Below are 14,963 nucleotides of genomic sequence, written 5' to 3'. Positions count from 1 at the left end.
AAATGAGCTTCCCTGAGACGGTTTCCGACAGTTTGTGCAGAAATTCTTTGGTTATGTAAACCGATTGTTGCAGCAGCTGTCCGGGTGGCTGGTCTCAGACGATCTTGGAGGTTAAGATGCGGGATGTGGAGGTCCTGGGCTGGTGTGGTTACATGTGGTCTGCGGTTGTGAGGCTGGTTGGATGTACTGCCAAATTCTCTGAAACGCCTTTGGAGACGGCTTATGGTAGAGAAATGAACATTCAATTCACGGGCAACATCTCTGGTGGACATTCCTGCAGTCAGCATGAATGAATGTGTTTGTGTTTGGGATGCTCTGGATCGGCGTATATGACAGCGCGTTCAAATTCCTGCCAATATCCAGCAACTTCGCACAGGCCACAATCAACAACCTTTTTAATTTTTTTCTGGGGGTCTTAGAAAAGAAAAGTCTTAGATCTTTGAGTACAGCTAATGAAAAATGGGGCAAAAACAAAAGTGTTGCATTTATAATTTTGTTCATTGTATATAATATAGGTTTGGAATAACATGAGTACGTAAATGACAGAATTTTCATTTTTGGGTCACTTTAAGAGAAACTAGTCTGACTTTACTTACAATGTGTTTGCTTACAGTATTTGTCTAATACTCTCTGGCAAGATGTCTGTGAAAAGGTTTGAGTGCTGTCCCACAAAAACGAAAAGTCACAGTGCGTGATCACTGTCTTTCTGATTGTCACCATTTCCGTTATCATGAACATCAGTGTTTTTGTGCTGGCTTCCTAAGCGGCTCCGTATGAATGAGATTTGGGGGCGTTCATGTGCACGCACCTGCAGAAGGAGAAAAAGCGCCATCATCCCCTCTGATAGACTGCAAAATTAACCATCCTGAGCTCCTCATCCTCCACTTTTAATTTGGGAAGGAGAAAATGATACTGAGAAGCTGCTATTTATTTCCCATGCTATCATTCACTCACCAGTGATTCAGACATCCTGAGAGGACCATGCAGCATGCCGAGATGAAGGGGAATGGCACAAACACTCATATTTACAGGCCGTGATACTGCACCGCAATGTTTCCATTCATTAACCTGTGCCAGCTGTAATCATGGCATTCTGACCCTTTTCATTTGAACAGTGGACAAAGCCACATGAATGAAAGGAAACTCGCACATTCAGATGCGCAGCATTGAGGATGATATTTCTTGAGAAGGGATGTATTCGAAAATAGAGTCATGATAGATGACTGCAATTATCAGGGGCCGAAAAATGCTCCCACTTAGAGCAAATCAGCTAGCGCTCTGTCTCTATTGACATTTCGTCCACTCTAAAGTGGCCTGTGAATACACAGTGTAGCAGTTACACAATCATCTAACTTCAATTTGCTATTAAGGACCATGTCAATATACTGTATTATCCAATGATGTGCATGGAGTGTTGGCCACTACCAAGGAGGTGAATGACCCTCCAACTGTCATAGTGCCACTAATGTTTCATCACAAGCACCCTGTGAGCTAAGAATGTGAGAACCTGAGATAATCATGCAGAAAAAAATAAAGACATTTTTTTTTTACATTATAATTTTTTGGCTGGTTTACAGGGGGCCAAAGGCCTTTTACTTAAAGGGGTAGTTCACCCAAAAATGAAAATTCTGTCATTAATTACTCACCCTCATGTCATTCCAAACCCACAAGCTTTCATTCATTTTCAGAACACAAATTAAGATGTTGTTAATGAAATCTGAGAGATTTCTGTCCTCCATTGACAGCATATGCAACTACCACTTTCAAACCCCGGAAAGGTAGTAAATACATTATTAAAGCATTTTTTGGGTGAACTATCCCTTTAAGCAAAATTGTGTATGACTTGTTTTTAGAAAATAAATATTTTTCTTATACATTGCCAAATAGTGTTTTCTTGTTTTGGCCTCTCTAAACTTAGTTAGGTTTATTCTTAAAATAAGAATAGGAAATAAAAATAGAATAGAATAAAAACAATAGGAAAGAAAAAAAAATTAAAAAAATTAATTACATTATAGATATATGAAAATAGAAAATAGCTATTTTCAAACTCAGTAATATTTTACAATATTACTGTTGTACTGTATTTTTAACTGTAGTATATTTGAAAACGTCTCAGGTTACATATGTAACCCTGGTTCCCTGAAGAGGGAACGAGACGCTGTGGGAATGCCCCTGCGTGATTGCGTAGTGAAGTACGTGTAGAATCAGTCCAATGGTGTGACAAGACGTCATAGGCGGGTGATGTCATAGACCAGGAAACTATAAAGCACACCTGAAAACAGGCCGCGCTAGCTTCTGATAGGCCAAAGCAAGTCGATCACAGGCATGCAGGGAGTATGGCAGGACGACCCTTCAAGGGCACTCGAGCTGTGTCGAGACGCTGTGGGAACACTATACCCACGACGCCATAATAGCAAATGCCTGTTCTGTATGAAATCATTGCGCACACTAAGAAGCAAGCACCCTAGACCCTGGAGTGGAGCCTAGATCCAAGTTGTAAAAAACAAATGTATACGGTGAGGACCAGCCTGCCGCATCACAAATGTCATGAAGGGAAACCCCCGATTATAAAGCCTTTGAGGTAGCCATACTCCTGGTAGAAAGGCTTTCACCATACCAGGTGCAAATTCCAGGCACGAAGGAGCCGACAAGGCTTGCAAACCTCCAATTCTCTTGATAGAAGAAATAGCAAGGAGAAATAAAGTTTTTAGTGTAAAGAACTTTTCTCAATGGGCTAGAAGGGAACCAAAGCCAGGCCTTCCAGTACAACGGCCAAATCCCAAGCCGGTGCTCTAGTGTGCAGTGCAGACCTCAGCCTCAGGGTGCCACAAAGAAAATGAGAAATGAGAGGATCTCTCCCCAATGATACACCACCCAAAGGAGTGTGGTAAGCAGATATAGCTGCCACATACACCTTTAAGGTGGATGGAGATAACCCCACAGAGAAACGTTCTTGCAGATAATCAAGTACTGTATCAACAGGGCAGTTAACAGGATTCAATTGGCGTTCTCTGCACCAAGCACCTACTGGGACCTACTGTCCCTCCTAATCGGAATCTCCATCGGAGAGCCGTCTAAAAGGGAGACCAGGTCCGAGAACCAAACTCGGGCCAGCTCGGGGCTACTAGTAACAGACGGGCCCCTTCCCGGCGAACCCTCTCCAGAACTTCCGGGAGCATAGATATCAGAGGAAAAGCATACAGGTGTAGCCTCAGCCACACCTGAATCATCGCATCCAGCCCCAGAGGAGCTGGGTGCTTGAGAGAGAACCACATGGGACAATGAGTTGTCTCTGAGGATGCGAATAGCTCGACTTGAGCTTCACCGAATTTCTCCCAAAGGAGCTTCACCACCTCGGGATGAAGTCTCCATTACCCGGGCCTCAGCCCCTGCCTCGACAGGATATCCGCTCCCTGATTTAGATGCCCCAGAATATATACTGCCCTGAGAGGCAGTAATTTCCCCTGGGCCCATAGAAGGATCTGATGAACCAGTTTGCATAGGTGACGTGACCTCAGACCCCCCTGATGGTTGATATAAGAGACCACCAATGTGTTGTCCTTGCGGACAAGCACATGGTGACCTCTCAGGTCTGGCAGGAAGTGTTTGAGAGCTTGAAACACCGCCATCATTTTTAGCCGATTTATGTGTAGATGGGTTTATGTGCGAAAGTAGATGGCCTGCCATAGACCTTTCGGCGAGCGACCACTCTTGTTCGCCCCCCAACCTGTGAGGGAAGCATCCGACGTTGGCGTTAAGCGATGACAAGAAGCCCCCAGCACTGGGCCTTGGGCGAGGAACCAAGGTTTCTTCCACATGACTAAGGCACGTAGGCATTGCCGCGTGACCTTGATCATGCGAAACGGATTTCCCCTTGGAGAAAACCCCTTGGTCCTGAGGGGTCTCATATGTACAGAAGGCTAAAACTTATTACATTGGATGCAGCTGCCATGAGATTCAACAGTCTCTGAAACTGTTTCACAGTGAGTGACTGGCCTAGTTTTACCCCATTTACAGCTGAGAGAATCGAAGTAATACGTGCAGTTGACAGTTGTGCCCATATCGTTGACCACACAGAGAAAAGTGGTCCTCTGAGACGGGAGGGTCACACTCTTCTTGGCGTTAAGCCTCAACCCCAGCTTCTTTATGTGAGACAGAATGACATCTCGATGCCGAACCGCCATCTGCTCGGACTGAGCTAAAATCAACCAATCGTCGATGTAATTCAACACGCGGATGCTCTGGGAGTCTCAGGGGAGCCAGAGCTGCATCCACTCATTTCGTGAAAGTGCGGGGTGTTAAACCTAGGCCGAACGGAGGAATCCAATATTGGTAGGCTTCGCCCCCGAAAGCGAACCTCAGGAACTTCTGAGGTGATGAGGATGGATGGATACATGGAAGTAAGCATCCTTCAAGTCTATCGTGACAAACCAGTCCTTGGACTGAATCTGTGACATGATCTGTTTGAGTGTAATCATCTTGAACTTGAGTTTCTGAACCCTGCGGTTTAGTTGGTGCAGATCTAGAATAGGACGCAACCCCCCATCCTTCTTGGGAACAATGAAGTAATGGTTGTAAAACCCTGACTCCCTGCTGGGAGAAGGAACCCTTTCTATAGCCGCCTTTCGTAGAAGAGTCTGTACTACCACCGTAGGGAGGACCCCTAGAAATCTGGGCGGCCAAACTGAATTCTGTAACCCTTTTCTATTGTATGCAGGACCCAATGAGATATATTTGGCAGTAGCTTCCACGCTGCCAGAAAATCAAGCGAACCGGCAGGGAACAACCGAACTGGCAGCGCTGCGACCCTCCTCAGAGAGTCGCCCCCCAGAGGGCGCAGAGGAGAAACGGTACCCATCTCTCCCCGGAGGGGACCACACTCAGAAGTCAGAGTCAGGATGACCGAAGCCTTCTTAGAGATAATGACAGTCCTCAGATCTTGCCTACCCCTAACTGGCTTCGACTGCGACTGCCACCCAGGCCCCCCAGGACCGCCAGGAGCCCGAGTGGCAATGCATTGCTTTTGTTGCACTCTGTGCTGTGAGGAGCTCGTAGACGGCCGAGACTGCTCCCGTCCAGCAGTCTCGAGGACATTAGATCGGCAAGGAAGAAACTTCTGGAACGCCCCTAATTGCTTCTTTGCCTCCTGAAATCTGTCGACGACCATATTTACAGCGTCGCCGAATAGACCCGAAGGCGAAAGTGGAGCGTCCAAAAGAACAGATCTGTCTCTATTCTTCATATCAGACAAATTTAATCACAAATGTTTTTCCGTGGCCACCAGGGCTGCCATAGACTGGCCTACTGATTAGGCTGTCTCCTTGGTGGCCCGAAGAGACAAATCTGTTGCGTGACGCAATTCTCGAATTGCCTCACAATCATCCATGTCCCTAAGTAGATCAGCCTGCTATGCTTGCAAAATTGACATGGTATGCAAGCATGCCGCAGCCTGACCCGCTGCCGAATACGCTTTACCTACCAGCGCTGAAGTGGATTTTAATGGCTTGATGGGTAACGTCGGGGCTTTTAGTGACGATGCTGACTCAGGAGAGAGATAGCTCGCCAGCGTCTCTTCAGCCCGAGGCATCGTCACATAATCTTGATGTTTAATACCCATAACATTGCTGTAATTTGATGTTTGTGGATTAAAAACACGATATGAAACCGGTTTCTTCCACGGCAAACCCCGACGAGGATGCTGTGATCTAGATGGTAAATCTTTCATCTAGTAAACTTTTCTTATGTTTTTCTTGTTTCTTGGCTGGCCAATCTATATTTAATTTAGCAACAGCGCAAGTCACAACCTCCATAAGCTCCTCATAAGCAGAGGTATGAGTTGGCGAATCCTCAAAATCCCCTGCAACAATGCTGATGACATCCAGATCCTCAGAACTGGATAATCGCAGCACTGGTGCCTCAGCCCAGGGAGAAGAAACCGCAGCGGTTAGATCAGTGTGTGGATCTGGCAGGTGAAGTCTGAGATAGGGCTGGGCCCGTCTCAAACCCCGCTGTCAGATCCATTTGCGAACCCCAAGATGTGCATAGCCACTGTGCCTGGGGAGTGTGCACCAAATCACCCTCCTCAAAGAATGCCCGGCGGGAGTGGAGCATCCTCACGGACAGCTTCTCGCAATGCTCACAGTCAGCCCCCTCGAGAACTGACTGGGCATGCTCCACTCCCAAACAAGCAACACAAAGCTTGTGTGTGTCCCCACCTGTGAGAAAACGAGGGCAGGGAACAGCACATTATATATATTATATATAATTTATATATATATATATATATATATATATATATATATATGTTGTGTGAATATTCGTGCTTGCAATGACAGACAACACCAAATAGACAGAGATAGTATACAGAGAGTGCTTGCTGAAGGCACAGAAGGCACACTGTTTTCAGGTGTGCTTTATAGTTTTCTGGTCTGTGATGTCACCCGCCTATGACGTCTCGTCACACCATTGGACTGATTCTACATGTGCTTCATGACGCAATCACGCAAGAGCGTTCCCACAGCGTTTTGACGCAGCTCGAGTTCCCTTGAAACGGAACAAATTTTACTGTCTCATGCAAGTACATTTATGTTGTTTTAACCATGTTTAGATACTTTTACTGGAATAACAAGACAGAATATACAGATAAAAAAGATTATGCTCTTCAGGTCTCGTTCCCTGCCAGTCTATCTTTATTCTTTCTCGCCGTCTTTGACCGTCTCCTTCCATTACATTCACCGGTTCTGTCTTTCTTTTTCCTCTATCTCACCCTCTCTCACCCTCTCTCTCTCTCTCTCTCTCTCTCTCTCTCTCTCTCTCTCTCTCTCTTGCACACTCCCTCGGGTTCTCTGTCTCGCTCTCCCTCTGGTCTTCTCCCTTTTGTTCTCTCTTGCTGTCTCCCATGACTGACATGCAGGAAATAATCTATGTATTTTTATTAGCATTGTGATTGAGACTGTTGCACGTCTGCTGAATTTCATTATTCTAAAGGCCACTGATGCTCCAGGATACTAATGATGCCACTGTGCATGGACGTATCTGTCTTTTTCATTTTCTCTCGGCTGAGCCTTATTAAAATGCTCGGTCGAATCTGTATGGAGGACATGCTCTGCTTTTACAGGAGGTCACTCTACCTCATAAAGAGCAATAAAACAGCACCACAAACCACCATCAAATTTGACTCAATGAAGCGAGGACACATACTGTAAGCACACGCAACAGACACATTAAAAAATACGAGATCCTCTAAAGATGGGTTTGTTATTAAAGTGTTTTGTAAGTTAACAGGAATGTGTTTTTAGAAGTTGGAACATAAATATCTTACCACCTCTGCATTTGTGGTTACAGAAATTCTCTCATTAAAATTGTAAGCTTTTCTGTTGGATAAGCATTCTCCAAGAACTCCAGACCTAGCGGACACTAAAGCCCAAGTTGATAGAGTTATCACACATCTTTTATTTATATATTTTTATAATCATTTAGCTATATTTCAAGAAGAATCACATGACATAGGCTGAGGCAAGCGGTAAATATTTAAATAAAAAGTGCTCGAGTCGTGACTATAAAAAACACGGTGAGAAATATTTTAAATGTTGCAAGGTAGAAAATAAGTCCTGTGAAAAGTTTTGTTTAATACAGTTTGCCTGTAATGATCCATTTAACATTTTATAAAAAAAAATGTATTTTATATATATATATATATAGGCCTACAGTATATATGTATATATATATAGGCCTACAGTATATATGCATATATATATATATATATATATTATGGCAAGTCTGAATATATAGAATGAAAGTCTGAATATATAAAATGAATGTCTGAATATATATGGAATGAAAGTCTGAATATATATAGAATGAAAGTCTGAATATATATAGAATGAAAGTCTGAATATATATAGAATGAAAGATATAGAATGAAAGTCTGAATATATATATAGAATGAAAGTCTGAATATATAGAATGAATGTCTGAATATATAAAATGAAAGTCTGAATATATATATAGAATGAATGTCTGAATATATAAAATGAAAGTCTGAATATATATAGAATGAATGTCTGAATATATAGAATGAAAGTGTGAATATATATATAGAATGAAAGTCTGACTATATATAGAATGAAAGTCTGAATATATAGAATGAAAGTCTGAATATATAGAATGAATGTCTGAATATATAAAATGAAAGTCTGAATATATATAGAATGAATGTCTTAATATATAGAATGAAAGTCTGAATATATATATAGAATGAAAGTCTGAATATATATAGAATGAAAGTCTAAATGTATGTGTGAATATGTGAAAAGAAAGTGTACATTTGACAATTCTCATTGAATAATGTGTAGCTTGTTTTAGCCTTTTGAATTGTGATTCATTTAAAAATGTCATTCCCTGAAATTTTCCAATACTTTGGTGAGCTACAAGACTTTTTTGCAACAGTTGGTCATACTCCAAACAACTTTAACAATTTGGAGTCTACATCACGTCATCTCGAGGATCATATTTCCATTCTTGCAACATTCTTAGCGCTTATGGGCAGTCATGTTCAACAAAATGTTGCTGAAAGAACATTATGCATCATTCTCGAAGGAATTTATGAATCTTCTGAATTCACCGCATTCGCTCTTCTGCAATGAAATAGCGAATTAATTTCTTCATCAGTAGAACGATGTTGAATACGGTTGCCAGTATTTTGGCCCGTACACGCATTCGCCAGGGTGTGAATTAGATGATCGTTACTTAAAATTGCTGCTACTAAATTTCGTGCGACTCGCTCATTGTTCAAAATGTGTATAAAAAATAGTAGATGAATAACACAAGATGGCGCTGATAACATCAGATTTTCATTCCATATATTCAGACATTCGTTTTATATATTCAGACTTTCATTTGATATATTCAGACATTCATTCTATATATATATATATATATATATTTAGACTTTCATTCTATATATATATTCAGACTTTCATTCTATATATTCAGACATTCATTATATATATATTCAGACTTTCATTTTATATATTCAGACATTCATTCTATATATATATTCAGACTTTCATTCTATATATTCAGACTTTCATTCTATATATTCAGATTTTCATTCTATATATATTCAGACTTTCATTCTATATATATTCAGACTTTCATTCTATATATATTCAGACTTTCATTCTATATATATATTCAGACTTTCATTCCATATATATTCAGACATTCGTTTTATATATTCAGACATTCGTTCATTCTATATATATATATTCAGACTTTCATTCTATATATTCAGACTTCATATTATAAATATAATTATTTCCTGAACGGCTTGCCATAATATGTATATATATATATATATGTATATATATATGTGTGTGTGTGTGTGTGTGTGTGTGTGTGTGTGTGTGTGTGTGTGTGTGTGTGTGTGTACTGTTTAATATATTTCTGTCAGGACCACTATCATTTTGAAAAAGGACACGATTGACAATTAGCATACAGTTAGGATTGACAGTATGGTACAACATGAATGTATTGCAGATATCATTAATTCAAGATTTTATAGTAAAACATAATTCGAGAATTTATTCTGATTCAAAGGGCACTCAGAAGGCCAAATACTGACTGACGAGAGGAGGAGCTAGGAATGGAGGAGGGTAATTTGCTTCTGATAACGCAATAGCTGCTGATAATACTGAAGGAGCTTATAGGCTATATGTATACACTGATAGGCGTTGTATTCCTAGATGTGGATCAGCTGAGAGTCAGCTGATGCGAACTTGACTAACGTGTCCTGCCAGAACTGACGATCTGCTTAATTTTAAAATGTAATTTGGCAAAGCAAAATTTTCAGCATCATTACTCCAGTCTTCAGTGTCACATGATCCAGAAATCATGATTTGGTGTTTAAGAATCATTTCCTGTTATTATCAATGTTGAAAACAGTGGCTGCTTAATATTCTATTTGCCAGCAGCACAGTAAAATCTCCAGTGTTGAAATCCTGGTGTTAAGGACTTTTAGAGTAAAGAGTTAATTTTCTGGTGTTGAATTGCAAGGGATTAACACTGCTAGTGTAAACCACACCCTCTGGGTGGTGAAAATATGTGGAGATAAATTAATAACACCGAGAGAGTGTAATTAGTTACATCCGGGACATTTATGCGCTGGGCGCGACCAGACGAGCTGAAACTTTTTTCAAAGACGCCATTTTCTTTGACTCGCAATGCAAGGCATACGAGGAGGGAAAACGCATCAATTAAGTGTTTTATCGCATTTATACATGCATTTTATAACATCATATTGTTTTATAACAATATGTATGTGCTGTGCATGGCTAAACTGCTCTCAGAGGGGCATTTTCCATGACTCGCGATGTGGAGCAGACCAGGGTGGTGTTGCTTTTTAACAGGGAAACGACGAAAGTAAGTGTTTTAACTAATTTACAATATTTATTTTATAACATATTGATTTATAGCTATATTTAAATGCTCTGCGCGCTTAAACGAGCCGAAACTTTTTTCAAAGGCGACATCTTCGAGGAGATTTGCTTGTAACGTTAACAGGGAAAACACCGAAAGTAAGTGTTTTTACCTAATTTACAACATGTATTTCATGGCATTATATTGTTTTGCAACGATATTTATGTTATGTGTGCGCTTAAACCTTTCTCACAGACTAACGTTAGGCCCTCCATCTTCTTTGACTCGTGACGCAGTGCAGACACGGAGTTTGCTTTTAACAGTGAAAACACAGAGTAAGTGTTTTAACATATTTACAATACGTGTTTTATAATGTTATATTGTTTTATGATAATATTTGTGACGTGCAAATATCATAAAGTAGCCTATGTATTTATCCTCAAACTATCTTTTACTCTCGTTTGCCAGCACACCTAACGTACAGAAGAACTCACACCTGAAAAACAGAAGAACAACTCCTCAAACTGCGGACCGACAATGCACGTGAAATTGTCACTTTATTTCCTTATTTGGTGGACCAATTTTCTTAAAATTGGTAAGTAATTCTTTCAGATTAAATATGTATGCAAAATGTATTTATCAGATTTACTTATGGTTGATGTTTGGATATGCTTTAAATGTATTGATTTTGCTATTTGTGTTTGCTAGGAGCATTTCTATGATGCACCAAGTAGCTAAGAGTAGCAGGCTGGGTGTTTAAAGACAGACTAGAACCTGGTGATGGTAAGATTTAACAGATAACATACATGTATGAGAGAATCATGGGCACGAACATAAAAAATAATCATAGCTTTGTTGCTATTTGGTAGATTTTCTGTGTTTCATAACACTCATTTTGAATTTGTCCAGTCAAATTATTTTACAAAAGTAAATCTTTTTTCTTTTCTTTTTTTTTTTACTTAAAATGAGTTTTCAAACCTTTTCATGATTTGACAGGTATATGTTTTCTTGCTGTTTAATTTTAGACTCAACTGATTGGGAAAAATCTGCCCATCACCTGCCCCCAACATCACAAAGCCACAACAATGGAGCAAAGATTCTTCCGGCAGCTGACTATTTAGTGAGATTTCTTAAGGTGCGTGTCTTAATTTATTCTTAAAGGGATAGTTCACTTTGAAATTAAATTTTGGTATGTTTTAGCTCACCTCAAGGGCATCCAAGATGTAGGTGTCTTTGTTTCCGCAGTAGTTTTAATTTTGATATTTTTAGGTCAAACCGTTCTTGTCTGTCAGTCATATAATGCAGGTCTATGGTCACCACCTCAAAGAGCATGCACAGAGAAGTCCAGAGAAGGAAGCGCATGCGACCTCAGATCACTTGGACGTGGTTCTGTACAAGAGGTAAAAACTATATAAATACTGTTAGTTTTCTCACACAAACCGCTCGTTTCGTGTCTTTGGCCATCAATGTGTACTTACGATGGGGAATTGTTTAATTTGGACTTCTCTGTGCATGCTCTTTGAGGTGGTGACCATAGACCTGCATTATACGACTGACAGACAAGAACGGTTTGACCTAAAAATATCAAAATTGAAACTACTGCAGAAACAAAGACACCTACATCTTGGATGCCCTTGAGGTAAGCTAAAACATACCAAAATTGAATTTGAGTGAACTATCCCTTTAAAGGGTTAGTTCACCCACAAATGGAAATTCTGCCATTAATTACTCACCCTCATGTCGTTCCAAACATGTAAGACTTTCTTTCATCTTCACAACACAAATGAAGATATTTTTAATGAAATCTGAGAGGTTCCTGTCCCTCCATTGACAGTCCACGCAACTACCACTTTCGAGCCCCAGAAAGGTAGAAAGGTACATCATTATAGTACTCCATGCGACTCCAGTGGTTTAACATATACATTTTATTAAACTATGCAAGTGCTGTGTTTGCAGCAAAAAAACATTTACCACTTAATTTATAAAATATTAATTTCCAACATGCGTTCATGAGATAATTACAACACCTGCATGTTGTTAATGCGAGAGCAGATGTTGTTGTGTGATTGTGCATTGAAGATTAATATTTTGTAAATAAAGTTGAGTCAAAATTGTCGTAAAGTTGTAAAATTGAGGTCAAACCACTGGAGTCACATGGATTACTTGTGATTTTCTTTATACCTTTTCGTGGCTTTGGAAGTGATAGTTGAATAGGCTGTCGATCAAGGGACAAAAATATCATCATGAAGTGTTCCGAAGATGAGCAAAACTCTTACTGGTTTGGAACAACATAAGGGTGAATAATTAATGACAGAATACAAATTTTTGGATGAATAAAGTATTTAATTTACTTGGAAATCAGTAAATTCAAGTCTTAATCTTACCAAAATAGTTTCTTGTTTGAGTCACGAAAGTCTAAGATGGTTGAACTTTTTCCACCATAAACTTGCTGTATTTATAAAACACAAAGGGCCCTATTTTAACGATCTGAAACGCAAGTGTCAAAGCGCAAAGCGCAAGTAATTTTGTGGGCGGGTCTTGGCGCTGTTGCTATTTTCCCAGCGGGATAAATGACTCTTGCGCCAGGCGCAAATCTAAAATGGGTTGGTCTGAAGTAGCTTCATTATTCATAGGTGTGGTTTTGGCGTAACGTGAAATAAACCAATCAGATCGTCATCTCACATTCCCTTTAAGAGCAGACGCGCTTTGTTCTAAAGCGGGTTCCTATTATAACGGCGGATTTGCCAGACGCGCGCCAGGAGCGGTTCACAGCCAAAGAGAGCAACGCTCTCGTCAGGGACGTTGGGGATGGAGAAACCCACCCAAATTAACTTCGGTTAAAAAGGCGTATGATAATTTGGGTAAATGTGTAAGCTAGATGTATGCTTTTATAATAAATTGTCTGTCTATCTATCTATCTATCTATCTATCTATCATAATAATGTATGATTTGCAAAAATGAAAACTGCTGCTTGTAGATGAGAGAATCAAAGTGTATGCGCGTTGTGCACACGCTACATTGATTATGGCCAAGCATGCGCCCTTAAAATAGCATATGAATAACATGCGCAACGCGCCACTGACTTTAAACTATTTTTTCCTGGTTAGTGGCGCAATTGTTTTCTAAACCTGCAAAATAGCATCAAGGAACGTTTGCGCCGGAACACGCCTCCTTTTTTGCGCTGAACCGCCCAGGGAGCGCAAGTTCATTCCCTAGTTTAGCGACGTGCTTCTGTGGAGGGAAAAGCGCGCTTTGCGCGGGTGCAAAATAGGAATGATACATGCGTCGGTGTACAAAGTCAATTGCGCTGGGTGCAAGATAGGGCCCAAATTGTATTGATTGTAATTGGTCTGGTTTTGTGTTGTCTAGGGAACCAGCACTCCAGGATTTTTCGAGAAAGTTGGATCTGCACAGCCTTGCCTTCTCTGTGAAACAACTATGCACTGAACTTTACTGTTAGCAACTGGACACAACTGATCCACTCATATTCTGCAATTGTTTTTCATCTGCTGAATGTTGTTGACCCAAGCACTGCTGTACTGTTGCAAAGTCGAAGGTACTGAATCAACTTCACTGACACAGAGCTTACATTCACTGACATGTACAGGACTTGAGGTATTGCAGACCATTTGAATAAGCAGCTTTCATATAATTCTGGTGACAGAAATGCCTATATTGTTCCTTCATCATTTATTTTAAAAGACTAATAAAAAACTAGTTTGTTAAAACAACTGCTTGCATTTTGCCTTTATTTTTAACTTTACAATGAACAGAATTCTACTATGATCCCAGACTGAGGTTACAATTTAACTTTCTGGATTGTTTTGAAATAAAGGTTTGAAAGAGTAATATAGAGTGATGTTTATTTCAAAGAGTTTATTTTACAGTTCTTTAAAGTGGCAGATGCAGAACACTAATAAGAAAAACTGGTAACTCCCTTAGTGTTTTTATTTGTAAAAATGTGTTTTATCAACACCAGGATGGTGTAATATTTGACTCCTATAAGGTTGAGAAGATTGTGATTTCCATTTTTTCAAAAGTGTTAGGTCAACACCAGAACAGTGTAGAATTTTAACTGCACCCAGCTCTGTAACAGTGTTGTTGTTCTCTGCATTGGTGTTAATATTTTACTCTCTTAGTGTTCATATTGTAACACTGTGTCGGTGTTGCGAGAGGCAACACTTTTGAAAGTGTTGAACTAACACTTTGTGGGTGGTTCCCATATATACACTTTTAAAGTGTTGAAATTAACTCTATTGGTGTTGATTTCCGGATTTCAAATTTACTGTGAGCCATATCACCCTGTAGCCTAAGACTGGTTGCTCACTGAAGCTAAGCAGGGCTGAGCCTGGTTAGTACCTGGATGGGAGACCTCCTGAGAAAACCAGGTTGCTGCTGGAAGAGGTGTTAGTGAGGCCTGTAGGGGTGCTCACCCTGTGGTCTGTGTGAGTCCTAACACCCCAGTGTAGTGATGGGGACACTATACTGTCAAAGAGCACCGTCCTTCGGATGAGACGTTAAACCGAGGTCCTGACTCTCTGTG

At 40.3% G+C, this 14,963-nt stretch overlaps 1 long non-coding RNA gene across 1 annotated transcript; it reads left to right on the top strand.

The window, feature by feature from the left end:
* The first annotated feature begins 10,915 nt into the window (after positions 1–10,915).
* LOC311076624 lies at positions 10,916–14,687 on the top strand. Its single transcript, XR_014604685.1, has 3 exons — positions 10,916–11,014; positions 11,128–11,554; positions 13,790–14,687. It is a non-coding gene; the product is annotated as an uncharacterized lncRNA (long non-coding RNA).
* The last annotated feature ends 276 nt before the right edge of the window (positions 14,688–14,963 follow it).

Source organism: Abramis brama, assembly GCF_963993115.1.
Source record: "Abramis brama genome assembly, chromosome: 25".
Lineage (NCBI taxonomy): Eukaryota > Metazoa > Chordata > Actinopteri > Cypriniformes > Leuciscidae > Abramis > Abramis brama.
The sequence above is the reverse complement of the archived record's forward strand: the minus strand, read 5'-3'. Positions and strand labels throughout refer to the sequence as shown.